Here is an 18,726-nt window from a genome sequence, read left to right on the forward strand (position 1 = left end):
CAACTGATATGTACTGATAGTAATGCAACTTCATACAAAATATCATTGATCTTTCACCAGTAGTTCCTATCAATCTAACTTGAGCAGAAAACTTAACATTTAAAATTGCTAATAAATTCAAAGTCACTGGACAATGGCCTAGGGGACAGGGCCTTAAAATTGTCGTCAAACTGATATGTACTGATAGTAATGCATCTTCATACAAAATATCAATGATCTATCACAAGTATTTCCTATCAAACTAACTTAAGCAGAAAACTTAACAATTGTGGACGGTCGCCAGAAAAGCAATACCTAATATTACATGTTATTGGATTAATTTGCACTTCTCATGAGTGCAAATTAGAACCACACTTTTTTTAACGGCAGAATCATCAAATTTGGCAATAATGTACCTCTGGGGATAGGTAAAACAATACAAAAAAATTTTGGTGTGGCTCGCCTGGTTCGGCAACTGGAGTGAAAACAGTGACAAAATCCTGTAGGATATTATTTTCTCCCATAGGATTTTTTTAAATCCTACAGGATTTTCAGAAATCCTATAGGATAAAGTCATACTCCCATAGGATAATTTTAAAGTATAATTGTGCCGTTATTTAAAAAAGGTCTAGTTAATGACCCTAGAAATTACCGAGGTATATCATAAGTGTCTCATATAGGAAAACTTTTTACATCTACTATCAATACCAGACTGCTGAAATGGAGCGAGGAACACTGAATCATCTCAGACGCACAGTTCGGATTTAGACCTGGCCACGGACCTCATGATGCAATATTTGCTCTTCATTCCATCATATCTAAATCTTTGAGAAACGGGAAAAGGTTATATTGTTGTTTTATTGATTATAAAAAGGCTTTTGACAGTGTTAAGCATTTTAAATTATGGATGAAATTAGATAAATGTGGTATAACCGGAAAATTGTTAAATCTAATAAGATCAATGTATTCTAACCTGAAATCATGTGTTAAACATGAAGGAAATTTTTCTGAGTTTTTTAACTGTGACATTGGTCTAATGCAAGGAGACTCCTTATCACCTTTTTTATATGCCATGTATGTCAATGACATTGAAATAGAATTGATAAAACAGGGTTGTCAATCATATGACATGAGAATGCTCAATCTTTATTTATTAATGTATGCTGACGATACTGTTATTTTTAGCGAAAATATAAATGATCTTCAAAAAATGATAGATGTTGTTCAAATATGTTCTGAAGGGTATAATTTGCATATAAATATGTTAAAAACTAAGATTGTTGTATTTAGAAACAGAGGTGTTATCAGAAGAAAAATGGTTCATTAATGGAAAGAATATTGAGTTATGTGATGAATTTTTATATCTGGGTATGCTGTTAAATTATAATGATATTTTTACTAATACTCAGAAAATGTTGTCAAATCAAGGTAAAAAAGCTGTTTTCAGTTTATTTAGTAAAATTCAAGAAGACTATTTTAATACAGAGACACTACTGTCTTTATTTGATACATATGTTTCAAGCATAGTGAATTATGGTAGCGAAGTTTGGGGATATCATAAAGCAATTGACATTGAAACTCTTTACTTATATTTTTTAAAGAGGATTTCGAAAGTAAAAAAGAGTACTACAAATTACATGGTGTATTTTGAACTAGGTAGAGTCCCATTGTATGTACATAGGTACTGTAAACTGATGAAATATTGGTGTAAATTGTTAAAAACTGACAATTGTATTCTAAAAAATTGTTATGCAGAAATAATGGAGGCTAGCAATGTAAAAAGTAAAAATAAACTGAACTGGTCATGTACAATAAGAGATTTATTATGTAATTATGGTTTAAGTCATGTGTGGTTGACACAAAATGTTTTAAATGTAGATATTTGTATAGCTGATTTCAAACAGCGTGCTACTGATAGGTTTATATCTGAAGCAATGTCATTTTTTGAGGAGTCTTCTAAATGTCAGTTCTACAAATACATATATGACAGTCATGGTTTGCAGTTTTATCTTAGTAGACCTGTTAATTTTAGATATAAACCATTAATAAGCAAGTACCGTATACATGCACATAACTTGAACATTGAAACTGGAAGGTTTTTAAATATAAACAGAAACGCTAGAATATGTAATGTGTGCAACTGTAATTCTGTTGAAGATGAATATCATTTTATTTTGGAATGTATTGGATACAAAGATATTCGTATGAAGTATATTAAACCTTATTATTGGAGAAATCCATCAGTATTTAAACTTATACAATTGTTATCTGTTCGTAATATAAAAGAACTTAATAATTTTGGGAAGTATTTATGTATTGCCGAAAAAATTCGTAATCGTTGAATGTGTATATCATACTTCAATTAAGATTGTTAAATTATGTTAATTAGTATCATGCTCCTAGATTTGATTTAAATTGTATGAATTGTATATTAATGAACTACCTTCTTGTACTATTTGTTGCTTACTATATTTAATGTAATATTAATTGTACTTGATACCTATAAGCTGTATTGCTTTTGGAATAAAGAATATATATATATAATATCCTACAGGATATTAAAATCTTATGGGATTTATAATCCCTTAGGAAAAAAAAAAATATCCTACAGGATATATTTTCTCCCTTAGGACTTAAAAAATCCCGTAGGAGAAATAAAAGCATTTCCTACAGGATATTTTTTATCCTATAGGATATTTGTCTAATAAAATTATCCTGTGGGATAAAAGATATCCGATAGGATTAATAAAAATCCTAAGGGATTTCATTACAGAAAAAATATCCTATGGGATAAACATAAATCCTAAGGGAGAATAAAACTCCTATGGGAGATTAAATCAAATCATAAGAGAGAAAAAAAATCTATGGGAGAAAGAAATATCATATGGGAGAAATAGATATCCTATGGGAGAAAGAAATATCCTATGGGAGAAAAGCAATCTATTTGAGAACAAAATCAAAGAAAAGAGAATAATTTTTATATGTTCTGGTACTAAGTAAAGGTATTATTTTATTTGACCAAATATCCCCAGATTTCATTGTTCAAGAAATGCAAATTTTACTACCAATGACACAAATTCCCGATAATCGTACTTCAAGCCTGGAGCTTGCATGTTTAGTGTTTAGTTATGTTTAGTATTGCCATGTGCGTAGTTTCTTCTGTTACCTATTCTAACATCGGTCTCTGACTTCTTTTAAATTGAGTTTTTCCCCTGTTTTATGCAGTGTGGTTGTTTATTCCTCATTTGCTGAACTAGTATACATTATTGTTTAGGGACCAATAGAGGCCCGCCATCAGGGCACTTGTACTCAACCCTGTTGTTATACTGAGACAAGACTGTGACACCATCTTAACCAGAACTTAATCTGTGAAAAAAATCAGAAGCAAATTTAAACAACACATGATGTTGAGGCTAAGAATACCACCAGCTCGTAATTGAAAGTAAGGGCAAGTTGGAAATCCAACAGATCTTAGATACAATCATACGTTTGCACTCATCTCTGTTGAGCTGCTATCCAAATAGGAGTTAATTGACAGACAAACAGACAGACAGACAGGCAGACTTTGTCGTTTCTATAATCATGTAATGATGATCTCAACAATTTTAACAAGATTTCTTTTGAATATTTAGCATTTTTCAAATTTAATGTACATGTATAAATGGTTAAAAAGTAGTACTGTAAAACATGTTCAACACATGCTCATTTTACAATTACATAAAAACAAAATCTTTGAAAATTGTATATAAGTGGGGGTTTTTTTTATTATGTATAGGTAGCATTCCATGAAGTTTTATTTTAGGTGGAGATGCCTGAATAGTTTTGCCAGTTACTATATTTCTTCGACTTTGTCCTCAATATGCATGAAGTATTTGCAACTGAACATTAACATTAACTGACAACAATAAATTCATCAACAGAATTTGATAATAACCCATATTTTCTAAGCTGTTAAAATTTGTAAGAATCATAATTTTTTTCTGACAAAATTATATCTTTTGCTCTAAATTAACACATACGATTCGGAAAATAATAAGAACATTGCAACTTAAGTCTCGGGAATTATTTGTGTATTAAGGCTTTTGAGCATAGAATATCAAATTCAATTATTGCCGACATTATGGTTTCATGTGTTACAAATAAATAACCAATTAAAAAACAATAAGGTCTTTCCTAACGTAGTGGAAAAACCTTAATACTACACAATCATGACAAAAATTACTTTTTGATAAAACAAATGTCGAACAGTTACAAAAATAAATAAGTACAGTATGGAACCTCTGTAAACAAGTTTCAAACTTGTTGAAAACTAGTGGTTTTGATAAACCACAAGGACGCCACATGATTTTTTCAGTTTAATATAATCGCAATTCGTAATAACTATGGAGCAAGTAATATAAAGTGGAAAAGCAAGCATTATGTTTTTTTTTTATAGTTATGCAAAATTTACTCATATTTTTGAGAGAAACCATTTTGTGTATATACGCATCGTTGTCGGAATAAAAATAAAAATATATCTATTCCCTTTGTCTTGATACCTCTTTAATAAATAAACATTTTTACAAGCTGACGCACACCAAAGCCATGCACCTATAGCAAATAACTAATTCTAATCAAAATTCCCTAATGACAGCAGTGCTTATTATCAATTATAAGAACTTAATTTGCACAATAATTAGTGCAATACAGCATCATATTTTTCAACTGCTCGCTCAACATGGGAAGGAAGTGATGATGCCTCTAAACGCACAAATGAGGTTCACTAATACCAAAGATTTTGATGGAAATGCAACAAACTGGAAAGTGGTTTATAAATTTGTGATATCAGGGTCTTGCCAATCTCTTTGTATATATGTCTCTTGTAGAACTAAGTGTTCTGGTAATTTTTGCTGTTTCTCAATATCTATTATATTAGTATTCAAACAAGAGTGCACACGCTGAAATGTCTCGCCTTCTTTACTTATCATTGATATTATGTTGATAGTTCTAAATATAAAGCTTTACTACAACTATCACATAAACTTAACATGATCCAAGAAAATGAGGTCAAGGTCATATAAACCAAACAAGAAATTCATGTACACCTTACAATCATTCAATACACTAAATATAGTTGACCTATTGCTTATAGTTTCTAAGATACAGACTTAACCAAGAAAAACTAAACATTGACTAATGAACCATGAAATGAGGTCAAGGTCAGATGAACCATGCCAGGCAGACATGTACAGCTTGCACTCCTTCCATACAACAAATATAGTTGACCTATTGCTTATAGTTATAGAAAAACAGACCAAAACACAAAAACTTAACACTGAGCTATTAACCGTGAAAATGAGGTCAAGGTCAATTAAAACCGGCCAGACTGACATGTACATCATAAAATATTTCCATACACCAAATATAGTTGACCTATTGCATATAGTATTAGAAAAAAAGACCAAAACTCAAAAATTTAACATTGACCACTGAACCATGAAAATGAGGTCAAGGTCAGAAGACACCTGCTAGCTAGACATGTACACCTTACAATCATTCCATACACCAAATATAGTAGACCTATTGCATACAGTATAAGAAAAACAGACCAAAACACAAAAACTTAACTATAACCACTGAACCATGAAAATGAGGTCAAGGTCAGATGACACCTGCCAGTTGGACATGTACACCTTACAGTCCTTCCATACACCTAATATGCTAGACCTATTGCTTCTAGTATCTGAGATATGGACTTGACCACCAAAACTTAACCTTGTTCACTGATCCATGAAATGAGGTCGAGGTCATGTGAAAACTGTCTGACGGGCATGAGGACCTTGCAAGGTACGCACATACCAAATATAGTTATCCTATTACTATTATAAGAGAGAAATTAACATTACAAAAAATCAACTTTTTTTTCAAGTAGTCACTGAACCATAAAAATGAGGTCATGGACAATGGACATGTGACAGTAGGAAACTACGTAACATAAGGCATCTATATACAAAGTATGAAGCATCCAGGTCTTCTAGCTTCTAAAATACAAAGCTTTTAAGAAGTTAGCTAACGCCGCCGCTGCTTGCCGTAGCCGCCGGATCACTATCCCTATGTCGAGCTTTCTGCGACAAAAGTCACAGGCTCGACAAAAATGAAAACACTGTAATTATCATGTGTCAGAAGTTCTTTTCTGGAATAATCTTCTTAAAGAACGCTCAATGCTAAATATTTGAAAGCCAAAGCTGTATACGAATCAAAACAGTTGAGCTATATCACCAAAATGGACCTAAAAATAAAAGCCAAATCCTTCTAAGGTCATCTTTGTCTCAGGGAGTTGAAACCTAATAGTTTCTTAATAATTTTATAATTTATAAACAGACAATTTAAGAAAGGTTTGTTAAAAATCATGTCAATACCCAAGTATTGATTACTGATACCCTTGGGGGCTGGTAGTCCACATGCAGTGGTATCAACCCAAAATAATAAAGAAAAAATTTCAAACTGGATTGTCCTATTTTTCTGAAAATTACATAGAGATAAATCTGAACTGTTGATCATTTTACTCTTGCTAACTGCTCTAATTATTGATAGTCAAGCCAAAAAGTGCATTTTATCCTAGGCCTATGTTCTTTTTAAAGCATCAGTGGCCAAGTCTTTCTAAACTAGATACTCTAAGAAGCATTCAGATAAAGTCTGGTAAATTTGGCCTTGTAGTTTCACAGGAGATTTTTTTTAAGGTTAGGATGAAGGATGCTAAGTGTTGGTATTAAGCTACTTTTCAGCAGAAATTGTGTATTTTGTATGAAAATGAATGTTGTTTTTTTTGTTCAACTGATACACAATACACAATCCATAGGCAATACATGATCTGTTCCTTGAACTGCTTTTTCAAATTAACATGTGACACAAGTCACACAACATACATGTACACACACTGGCCTCTAAAAACACTGCAAAGGATCTCATTTGTGTAGAAATGTAGCACAAAAGTGAATAAAAAAACCAAAAAGGACCTAAACATGTTTTTATCCCATATGTATGCAGTGTGCGACTTTCGAAATATTAACTTGAATCCATTTAAACAATTTCTACAAGTTCATAAGTTGTGGCCCTTTTGTCTCGTTGATCAGAAATAAATTAGTCATAAACTAAACTTAACCGAGTGACTGAAAAAATAAAATCATGTGAAATACCCCTAAATCAGAAACCTCTTTCTTGTTACTGGCATTTGCCGTCCAGATTCAAACTAGACTTAAGTGATAAGATCTAATAATTGAGCAGATACACCTGCTTGCAGAAAAAAAAACAGTAAATGAGATACCAAAATTAAAAATGAATGTGACCAGTATTTTTTGTTTCATAAATTAAGTGTTAAAATCAAAAATGCTTTTGTCAAACATTACTTCATTAACATCTGGAAATAAGAAAGTAAAATGTTTAAGGTAACTAAGGGGCATAACTCTTGAACGGTTATTCTCAAAACCATCAAAATGGACCTTGAACAGTTTTTCAATGATCCATGATATTATGTACAATTTCAAAGGATTGGGGCAAGTGGTTCTATAATTATCTTCCAGAAATCAAAGAAATAACATTTTCAAAGGCAAGCCGCAAATCTTGAACAGTAATTGTGAAAAAAATCAAAATCTAACTTGACCTTGACATTCTCAAATAAATTTCATTAACGATGGAAAATGAAAGGATATGGAGTAAATGTACATGGGACAAAATCGCACACAATACATAGAAAACATAAAAAATTATCAATGAACAGGGCTTTTATTCCTGTTCTTCATCTTGACAGTTGATGTCTATTCATATAATATTACTTTACTTCTATCCCTTAAATATTTAGGCTTAAACAAAACTAACAATATAGTCATGTAGCTGATAACCCAGACAGTTCGTCTGGACACCAGATTTTAATGATTTTTAATAAACAATATCCATGTATACAAATTGTAAGCATATATACATAAAAGATAATCATAAAAATCATAATTGATGAAATGCTTCTATGCTGTATTTTAAGTTAAATACCAAATAATGACAAAATCTCTATCAACAATCTCCCTGCCATGAACAACCATGACAACTGACTAAAACGAGTGAACTTGGTCAAACTTCTTTAAAAACTGAATTTGTAGTGGGAAAATGTTGGAAACCAAGTCCAAAACCTAATGCTCTGAAGACCGTCTCAGGAAGTATACTTTAGACAGTATAAAAAAATGTATAATTATTCAGAACAAAACAATTGATAAAAATATAAATTATATCAAACTCAGCTAAAAAATAAAAGAAGAATGTGTCTGAGGACACGATGCCCTTGCTCAAGATTGGCAATTTTAAAAATTGTAAAAAGGAGCATAACTCTAGAAAAGTAAGTGAGTCACTGCCCAAATTTGCAACTTTTCAACTGATAAAGGGGCATTACTCTTAAAAGTTAGTGCGGAAACAAAAATGGGACAAAAGGACCAACAAAAGGACAGAAGGACATCAGGGTAACACTTATGCCTCCTTTCCCTATGGCAGGGGCATAAAAAACGAAAAAATTCAGAAACGATATATATTTAACAACAGTGAAAGCCAAAATATACATTTATTTTTTTATTTTATTTTAAGATTCTCCATTCTTAACTTCTGGAATTGTTTTGACTAGACATGGACCATTATTAATATATCTAAAAGTGTAGGTCTTCAAATAAAAGTGGTCCATTTCGATTAATTTTCAAAGTACCGATTACATCTAGCCACAGGGGAAAAAAATAATGAATACAATCTGAACTATGAACTCAAAACAAAACTATACATACCAATAAACTGTTAACACAGAGATATGTCTCGCCTATTTGTTATTTTGATAATGCAAATGTTGAAATTAAAATAACAATACTTTTACATGTAAGTTATGGAAATATTCAAAGTCAATGAACCATGACTAAAGGTACAGGGCTAATCAATCTCCATGGAAATGAAGATGTGCCAATGCTATTACAACTGCATACCAAATACCATTGACTTTTCATAAGTCATTTCCTTGAAAGAAACCTAAACACAAACATTAACTTGTAAACTAAGCAAAAGTTTCAAAGTCAATAGACCATGACTGAAGGGGCGGGGCCAAATAATCTTCATGGAAATGAGATATGCCAATGCTTATACAACTGCATACTAAATATCATTGACCTATCACTAGTGGTTCCCCATAAACTGACCTAATCACAAACTAATACATGAAAACTAAGCAAAGTTTCAGTCAATAAACCATGACTGAGGGGGCAGGGTAAAATAATCTCCATGGTAACGAGATGTGCCAATGCTAATTCAACTGCATACCAAATATCAGTGACCTAACACCAGTGGTTCACCATAAACTAGACCTAATCACAAACTAATACATTGTTGAGCCGCCGCCAACGCCGGAAACAGCATACCTATGTCTCGCTTTTTTACCCCGTCAAGGCGAGACAAAAACCAGTTCAGTATCAATATGCATGACAAAAAAATTGTCAAGAATGGACATGAGTAGAGCTACCTGAATATATCCTTTGGTTTTAATGGTAAAAAGAGAGATTTTAAAATTCAAAATAAGTTATCTATAACTTACAATCTTGTTGAAAATGGAGAATCTTTACACTATTTTTATTTTTGTAAAAAATTATAAACATTTTCTCAAACATACACAAAAATTGTCTGAATTACATTCTTTACTGGTACAGTCACCCAATCATTTTCATGCAGCCACAGTTAAAGTTACCTGAAAAAGAAATATTCATTCTTAAACAGATCTGTCAAAACTATGTGAAAATAATTGAAACAATATTTAATGCAAAAGAATAATTAAATGGACATTACAATTATGATGCAAATAATATTTCTTTACCTAGCTTTAAAGTGACTCGTGGACATAACTTTTAGACTACCAGTCTTTGTTGGCAAAAAAAAGATGAAAAACATAGTCGTTGTTTGTTGTCTATCATATTTCTTTTTGTTTATTGTTTTATCCTATATCAAGTCATTGGTTTTCTCATATGAATTATTTCACTTTTTGCCATGTTGGGGCCTCATATAGCTTACAATACAGAATAGGTTTTGCTCATTGTTGAAGACCATAAAATGGCATTCTATAGTTGCTAACATCCTTGTCATGTGGTTTCTGGTTGATTAATGTCTCATTGGCAATCATACTACATTTCTTAATTTCTATATAGTGGGATTAATTTAGATAAAAAAAACAGAGAGAAGATATCCAAAATTCAAATCTTTGACTTCCCTTATTTTTATCTTGATACCCCCTTCCAAATTATACATACACTTTTCACATGAAAAATTCTAGTGACATGCTCTAAGTTGAATAGTTCATAAATCTATGTACTGATTCTTACCATAAAAGTCAGCTCCAATTGCCATTCCGAACCTCAATCCTTACGGACAAGCTGTGATATTAACCTGAAATATAAAATGCCTCATCATAAAAAATTGTTTAAACTGATCATTGTTGGTATACTTATATATATTTAATATAAATACTGGTAGTCTATAAATGTGTAATAGATGTTGAGAACATGTGGATTAGAAAGCTATCCAGCAACCCAGCAAACTTTTATGTAATTACATCAGATCCTAAAATTAACTTATATACTGTTACTGCTAAATGAGAGAGTAGACCTGACCATCTCCTAAAAGCCTAGAGAGAATTTTCCAAAGAAATTTTATAATACATTTTTTTTTTTTTCTCTTTAGAACTGGAATAACATTCTGGTACTTACCTTCCTTTTAGAAGTATTAGACCCCAAAGTCTTATTCCCAACACCATGAAAAACATGCCACAGAAAGAACCTAAAAAGGAATTAAAATGGATACATTATTATATATTTTATAAATCCATTTCTGTCAACATAAACATTTACTAAATATTGTTTTGATTTCTTACTACATGTTCACAATAATATAAAATCAACACCTAAGTTTGTAAAATTAATATAAAGATGGAGAGAAAAAAAAGAAGTCAAAGAATAATGATTTGAATTTCAACTGCATTAAAATCTGCATATTTTACAGAGTTATCTCCCATTGAATTAACAAATCTTGGTATTTATTGAATTTGTCTCCCCTTGGAAGTTCTATTCCAATCTCAGGATTTACTACAGTTATTTTTTAATTATTCTTTTTATAATTATCCAGATTAGAATTCAACTCGCCAATGTACATGTAATGGTGTATAATATCATACCTTTTATTTACCTTGGTACAGTGTATCCAATTTCATTATATATGGAAAATACGTTGCCTTGTATCAATTCTATTGTTGACTAGTATATATATATACAACCATACACATGAAAATATATAAAATGAAATAGATCAACCAACCTTACTTTGAGCTACTGAACCGTAGCTCTTAGGTCCTTATGATATTTATTGAACATAGATGGTCCTCAAATAGTCAAAAAATATCATAAGGACCTTATGATATATCATAAAGACCTAAGAGCTACGGTTCCGCAGCTACCTTACCATCAATTCTTTGAAGAAACCTATATAAAAAATAAATATATATACAACAATATACATGAAAATATATAAAATGAAATAAATCAAGCAATCTTACTATTAGGTGCGGAACTAAAGCTCTTAATTAGGTCTTATGATATATTATAAAGACCTAAGAGCTACGGTTCCGCAGCTACCTTACCATCAATTCTTTGAAGAAACCTATATAAAAAATAAATATATATACATTTTGTACAACAATATACATGAAAATATATCAAATTAAATATATCAACCAATCTTACTATTAGGTGCCGAACTGTAGCTCTTAATCAGGTCCTTTTGATTATGATATATTATAAAGACCTAAGAGCTACGGTTCGGCAGCAACCTTACCATCAATTCTTTGAAGAAACCTATATAAAAAATAAAAATATATACAACAATATACATGAAAATATATCAAATTAAATATATCAACCAATCTTACTATTAGGTGCCGAACTGTAGCTCTTAATTAGGTTCTTATGATATATTATAAAAGGCCTCAGAGCTACAGTTTGGCAGCTACCTTACCATCAATTCTTTGAAGAAACCTACACAAAAAATAAATATATATACAAGCATATACATGAAAATATATAAAATGAAATAAATCAACCAATCTTACTATTAGGTGCGGAACCGTAGCTCTTAATTAGGTCCTTATGATATATTATAAAGACCTAAGAGTTATGGTTCCACAGCTACCTTACCATCAATTCTTTGAAGAAACCTATATAAAAAAATAAATATATATACAACAATATACATGAAAATATATAAAATGAAATAAATCAACCATTCTTATTATTAGGTGTGGAACCGTAGCTCTTACTTAGGTCCTTATGATATATTATAAAGACCTAAGAGCTATGGTTCCGCAGCTACCTTACCATCAATTCCTGAAGAAACCTATATCTAAAATAAATATAACAGTATATACAAGCATATACATGAAAATATATAAAATGAAATAAATCAACCAATCTTACTATTAGATGCGGAACCGTAGCTCTTAATTAGGTCCTTATGATATATTATAAAGACCTCAGAGCTATGGTTCCACAGCTACCTTACCATCAATTCTTTGAAGAAACCTATATAAAAAATAAATATATATACAAGCATATACATGAAAATATATAAAATGAAATAAATCAACCAATCTTACTATTAGGTGCGGATCCATAGCTCTTAATTAGGTCCTTATGATATATCATAAAGACCTAAGAGCTATGGTTCCGCAGCTACCTTACCATCAATTCTTTGAAGAAACCTATATAAAAAATAAATATATTAGTATATACAAGCATATACATGAAAATATATAAAATGAAATAAATCAACCAATCTTACTATTAGATGCGGAACCGTAGCTCTTAATTAGGTCCTTATGATATATTATAAAGACCTAAGAGCTATGGTTCCACAGCTACCTTACCATCAATTCTTTGAAGAAACCTATATAAAAAATAAATATATATACAAGCACATACATGAAAATATATAAAATGAAATAAATCAACCAATCTTACTATTAGGTGCGGAACCATAGCTCTTAATTAGGTCCTTATGATATATCATAAAGACCTAAGAGCTATGTTTCCGGAGCTACCTTACCATCAATTCTTTGAAGAAACCTATATAAAAAATAAATATACCAGTATATACAAGCATATACATGAAAATATATAAAATGAAATAAATCAACCAATCTTACTATTAGATGAGGAACCGTAGCTCTTAATTAGGTCCTTATGATATATTATAAAGACCTAAGAGCTATGGTTCCACAGCTACCTTACCATCAATTCTTTGAAAAAACCTATATAAAAAATAAATATATATACAAGCATACACATGAAAATATATAAAATGAAATAAATCAACCATTCTTATTATTAGGTGCGGAACCATAGCTCTTAATTAGGTTCTTATGATATATCAAAAAGACCCAAAAGCTATGGTTCCGCAGCTACCTTACCATCAATTCTTTGAAGAAACCTATATAAAAAATAAATATATTAGTATATACATGCATATACATGAAAATATATAAAATGAAATAAATCAACCAATCTTACTATTAGATGCGAAACTGTAGCTCTTAATTAGGTCCTTATGATATATTATAAAGACCTACGAGCTATGGTTCCACAGCTACCTTACCATCAATTCTTTGAAGAAACCTATATAAAAAATAAATATATATACAAGCATATACATGAAAATATATAAAATGAAATAAATCAACCAATCTAATTATTAGGTGCGGAACTGTAGCTCTTAATTAGGTCCTTATGATATATTATAAAGACCTAAGAGCTATGGTTCCACAGCTACCTTACCATCAATTCTTTGAAGAAACCTATATAAAAAATAAATATATATACAAGCACATACATGAAAATATATAAAATGAAATAAATCAACCAATCTTACTATTAGGTGCGGAACCATAGCTCTTAATTAGGTCCTTATGATATATCATAAAGACCTAAGAGCTATGTTTCCGGAGCTACCTTACCATCAATTCTTTGAAGAAACCTATATAAAAAATAAATATACCAGTATATACAAGCATATACATGAAAATATATAAAATGAAATAAATCAACCAATCTTACTATTAGATGAGGAACCGTAGCTCTTAATTAGGTCCTTATGATATATTATAAAGACCTAAGAGCTATGGTTCCACAGCTACCTTACCATCAATTCTTTGAAAAAACCTATATAAAAAATAAATATATATACAAGCATACACATGAAAATATATAAAATGAAATAAATCAACCATTCTTATTATTAGGTGCGGAACCATAGCTCTTAATTAGGTCCTTATGATATATTATAAAGACCTAAGAGCTATGGTTCCACAGCTACCTTACCATCAATTCTTTGAAGAAACCTATATAAAAAATAAATATACCAGTATATACAAGCATATACATGAAAATATATAAAATGAAATAAATCAACCAATCTTACTATTAAATGCGGAACCATAGCTTTTAATTAGGTCCTTATGATATATTATAAAGACATAAGAGGTATGGTTCCACAGCTACCTTACCATCAATTCTTTGAAGAAACCTATATAAAAAATAAATATATATACAACAATATACATGAAAATATATAAAATGAAATAATTCAACCAATCTTACTATTAGCTGTGGAACCTTAGCTCTTAATTAGGTCCTTATGATATATTATAAAGACCTAAGAGCTATGGTTCCGCAGCTACCTTACCATCAATTCTTTGAAGAAACCTATATAAAAAATAAATATATATAAAAGCATATACATGAAAATATATAAAATGAAATAAATCAACCATTCTTATTATTAGGTGCGGAACCGTAGCTCTTACTTAGGTCCTTATGATATATTATAAAGATCTAAGAGCTATGGTTCTGCAGCTACCTTACCATCAATTCTTTGAAGAAACCTATATAAAAAATAAATATATATACAAGCACATACATGAAAATATATAAAATGAAATAAATCAACCAATCTTACTATTAGGTGTGGAACCATAGCTCTTAATTAGGTCCTTATGATATATCATAAAGACCTAAGTGCTATGGTTCCGCAGCTACCTTACCATCAATTCTTTGAAGAAACCTATATCAAAAATAAATATATATACAAGCACATACATTAAAATATATAAAATGAAATAAATCAACCAATCTTACTATTAGATGCGGAACCGTAGCTCTTAATTAGGTCCTTATGATATATTATAAAGACCTCAGAACCATGGTTCCACAGCTACCTTACCATCAATTCTTTGAAGAAACCTATATAAAAAATAAATATATATACAAGCACATACATTAAAATATATAAAATGAAATAAATCAACCAATCTTACTATTAGGTGCGGAACCATAGCTCTTTATTAGGTCCTTATGATATATCATAAAGACCTAAGAGCTATGTTTCCGCAGCTACCTTACCATCAATTCTTTGAAGAAACCTATATAAAAAATAAATATACCAGTATATACAAGGATATACATGAAAATATATAAAATGAAATAAATCAACCAATATTACTATTAGATCAGGAACCGTAGCTCTTAATTAGGTCCTTATGATATATTATAAAGACCTAAGAGCTATGGTTCCACAGCTACCTTACCATCAATTCTTTGAAAAAACCTATATAAAAAATAAATATATATACAAGCATATACATGAAAATATATAAAATGAAATAAATCAACCATTCTTATTATTAGGTGCGGAACCATAGCTTTTAATAAGGTTCTTATGATATATCATAAAGACCTAAGAGCTATGGTTCAACAGCTACCTTACCATCAATTCTTTGAAGAAACCTATATAAAAAATAAATATATTAGTATATACAAGCATATACATGAAAATATATAAAATGAAATAAATCAACCAATCTTACTATTAGATGCGGAACCGTAGCTCTTAATTAGGTCCTTATGATATATTATAAAGACCTAAGAGCTATGGTTCCACAGCTACCTTACCATCAATTCTTTGAAGAAACCTATATAAAAAATAAATATATATACAAGCATATACATGAAAATATATAAAATGAAATAAATAAACCATTCTTATTATTAGGTGCGGAACCATAGCTCTTAATTAGGTTCTTATGATATATTATAAAGACCCAAGAGCTATGGTTCCACAGCTACCTTACCATCAATTCTTTGAAGAAACCTATATAAAAAATAAATATATATACAAGCATATACATGAAAATATATAAAATGAAATAAATCAACCATTCTTATTATAAGGTGCAGAACCATAGCTCTTAATTAGGTCCTTATGATATATTATAAAGACCTAAGAGCTATGGTTCCGCAGCTACCTTACCATCAATTCTTTGAAGAAACCTATATAAAAAATAAATATATATACAAGCATATACATGAAAATATATAAAATGAAATAAATCAACCAATCTTACTATTAGGTGCAGAACCATAGCTCTTAATTAGGTCCTTATGATATATTATAAAGACCTAAGAGCTATGTTTCCGCAGCTACCTTACCATCAATTCTTTGAAGAAACCTATATAAAAAATAAATATATATACAAGCACATACATGAAAATATATAAAATGAAATAAATCAACCAATCTTACTATTAGGTGCGGAACCATAGCTCTTAATTAGGTCCTTATGATATATCATAAAGACCTAAGAGCTATGTTTCCGCAGCTACCTTACCATCAATTCTTTGAAGAAACCTATATAAAAAATAAATATACCAGTATATACAAGCATATACATGAAAATATATAAAATGAAATAAATCAACCAATCTTACTATTAGATCAGGAACCGTAGCTCTTAATTAGGTCCTTATGATATATTATAAAGACCTAAGAGCTATGGTTCCACAGCTACCTTACCATCAATTCTTTGAAAAAACCTATATAAAAAATAAATATATATACAAGCATATACATGAAAATATATTAAATGAAATAAATCAACCATTCTTATTGTTAGGTGCGGAACCATAGCTTTTAATAAGGTTCTTATGATATATCCTAAAGACCTAAGACCTATGGTTCAACAGCTACCTTACCATCAATTCTTTGAAGAAACCTATATAAAAAATAAATATATTAGTATATACAAGCATATACATGAAAATATATAAAATGAAATAAATCAACCAATCTTACTATTAGATGCGGAACCGTAGCTCTTAATTAGGTCCTTATGATATATTATTAAGACCTAAGAGCTATGTTTCCACAGCTACCTTACCATCAATTCTTTGAAGAAACCTATATAAAATATAAATATATATACAAGCATATACATGAAAATATATAAAATGAAATAAATAAACCATTCTTATTATTAGGTGCGGAACCATAGCTCTTAATTAGGTTCTTATGATATATTATAAAGACCTAAGAGCTATGGTTCCGCAGCTACCTTACCATCAATTCTTTGAAGAAACCTATATCAAAAATAAATATAACAGTATATACAAGCTTATACATCAAAAATATACAAAATGAAATAAATCAACAAATCTTACTATTAGATGCGGAATCGTAGCTCTTAATTAGGTCCTTATGATATATTATAAAGACCTAAGAGCTATGGTTCCACAGCTACCTTACCATCAATTCTTTGAAGAAACCTATATAAAAAATAAATATACCAGTATATACAAGTATATACATGAAAATATATAAAATTAAATAAATCAACCAATCTTACTATTAAATGCGGAACCGTAGCTCTTAATTAGGTTCTTATGATATATTATAAAGACCCAAGAGCTATGTTTCCGCTGCTACCTTACCATCAATTCTTTGAAGAAACCTATATAAAAAATAAATATATATACAAGCATACACATGAAAATATATAAAATGAAATAAATCAACCATTCTTATTATTAGGTGCGGAACCATAGCTCTTAATTAGGTTCTTATGATATATCAAAAAGACCCAAAAGCTATGGTTCTGCAGCTACCTTACCATCAATTCTTTGAAGAAACCTATATAAAAAATAAATATATATACAAGCATATACATGAAAATATATAAAATGAAATAAATCAACCAATCTTACTATTAGGTGCGGAACCATAGCTCTTAATTAGGTCTTTATGATATATCATAAAGACCTAAGTGTTATGTTTCAGCAGCTACCTTACCATCAATTCTTTGAAGAAACCTATATAAAAAATAAATATATATACAAGCATATACATGAAAATATATAAAATGAAATAAATCAACCATTCTTAATATAAGGTGCGGAAGAGTAGCTCTTACTGAGGTCCTTATGATATATTATAAAGACCTAAGAGCTATGGTTCTGCAGCTACCTTACCATCAATTCTTTGAAGAAACCTATATAAAAAAATAAATATACCAGTATATACAAGCATATACATGAAAATATATAAAATGAAATAAATCAACCAATCTTACTATTAGGTGCCGAACTGTAGCTCTTAATTAGGTCCTTATGATATATTATAAAGACCTAAGAGCTACAGTTCCGCAGCTACCTTACCATCAATTCTTTGAAGAAACCTATATAAAAAATAAATATATATACAACAATATATAAGAAAATATATAAAATGAAATAATTAAACTAATCTTACTATAAGGTGCAGAACCATAGCTCTTAATTAGGTCCTTATGATATATCATAAAGACCTAAGAGCTATGGTTCTGCAACT

The 18,726-nt window shown here is 29.9% G+C and overlaps 1 long non-coding RNA gene across 1 annotated transcript; it reads right to left on the reverse strand.

Annotated features, from left to right (window-relative positions):
- Positions 1-7,911: 7,911 nt before the first annotated feature.
- LOC127735219 (uncharacterized) lies at positions 7,912-10,884 on the reverse strand. Its single transcript, XR_007998198.1, has 3 exons — positions 10,731-10,884; positions 10,347-10,410; positions 7,912-9,718 (listed from the first exon to the last, which is right to left on the reverse strand). It is a non-coding gene; the product is annotated as an uncharacterized LOC127735219 (long non-coding RNA).
- Between the last annotated feature and the right edge of the window lie 7,842 nt (positions 10,885-18,726).

Source organism: Mytilus californianus, unplaced genomic scaffold, assembly GCF_021869535.1.
Source record: "Mytilus californianus isolate M0D057914Y unplaced genomic scaffold, xbMytCali1.0.p SCAF_3, whole genome shotgun sequence".
Taxonomy (NCBI): domain Eukaryota; kingdom Metazoa; phylum Mollusca; class Bivalvia; order Mytilida; family Mytilidae; genus Mytilus; species Mytilus californianus.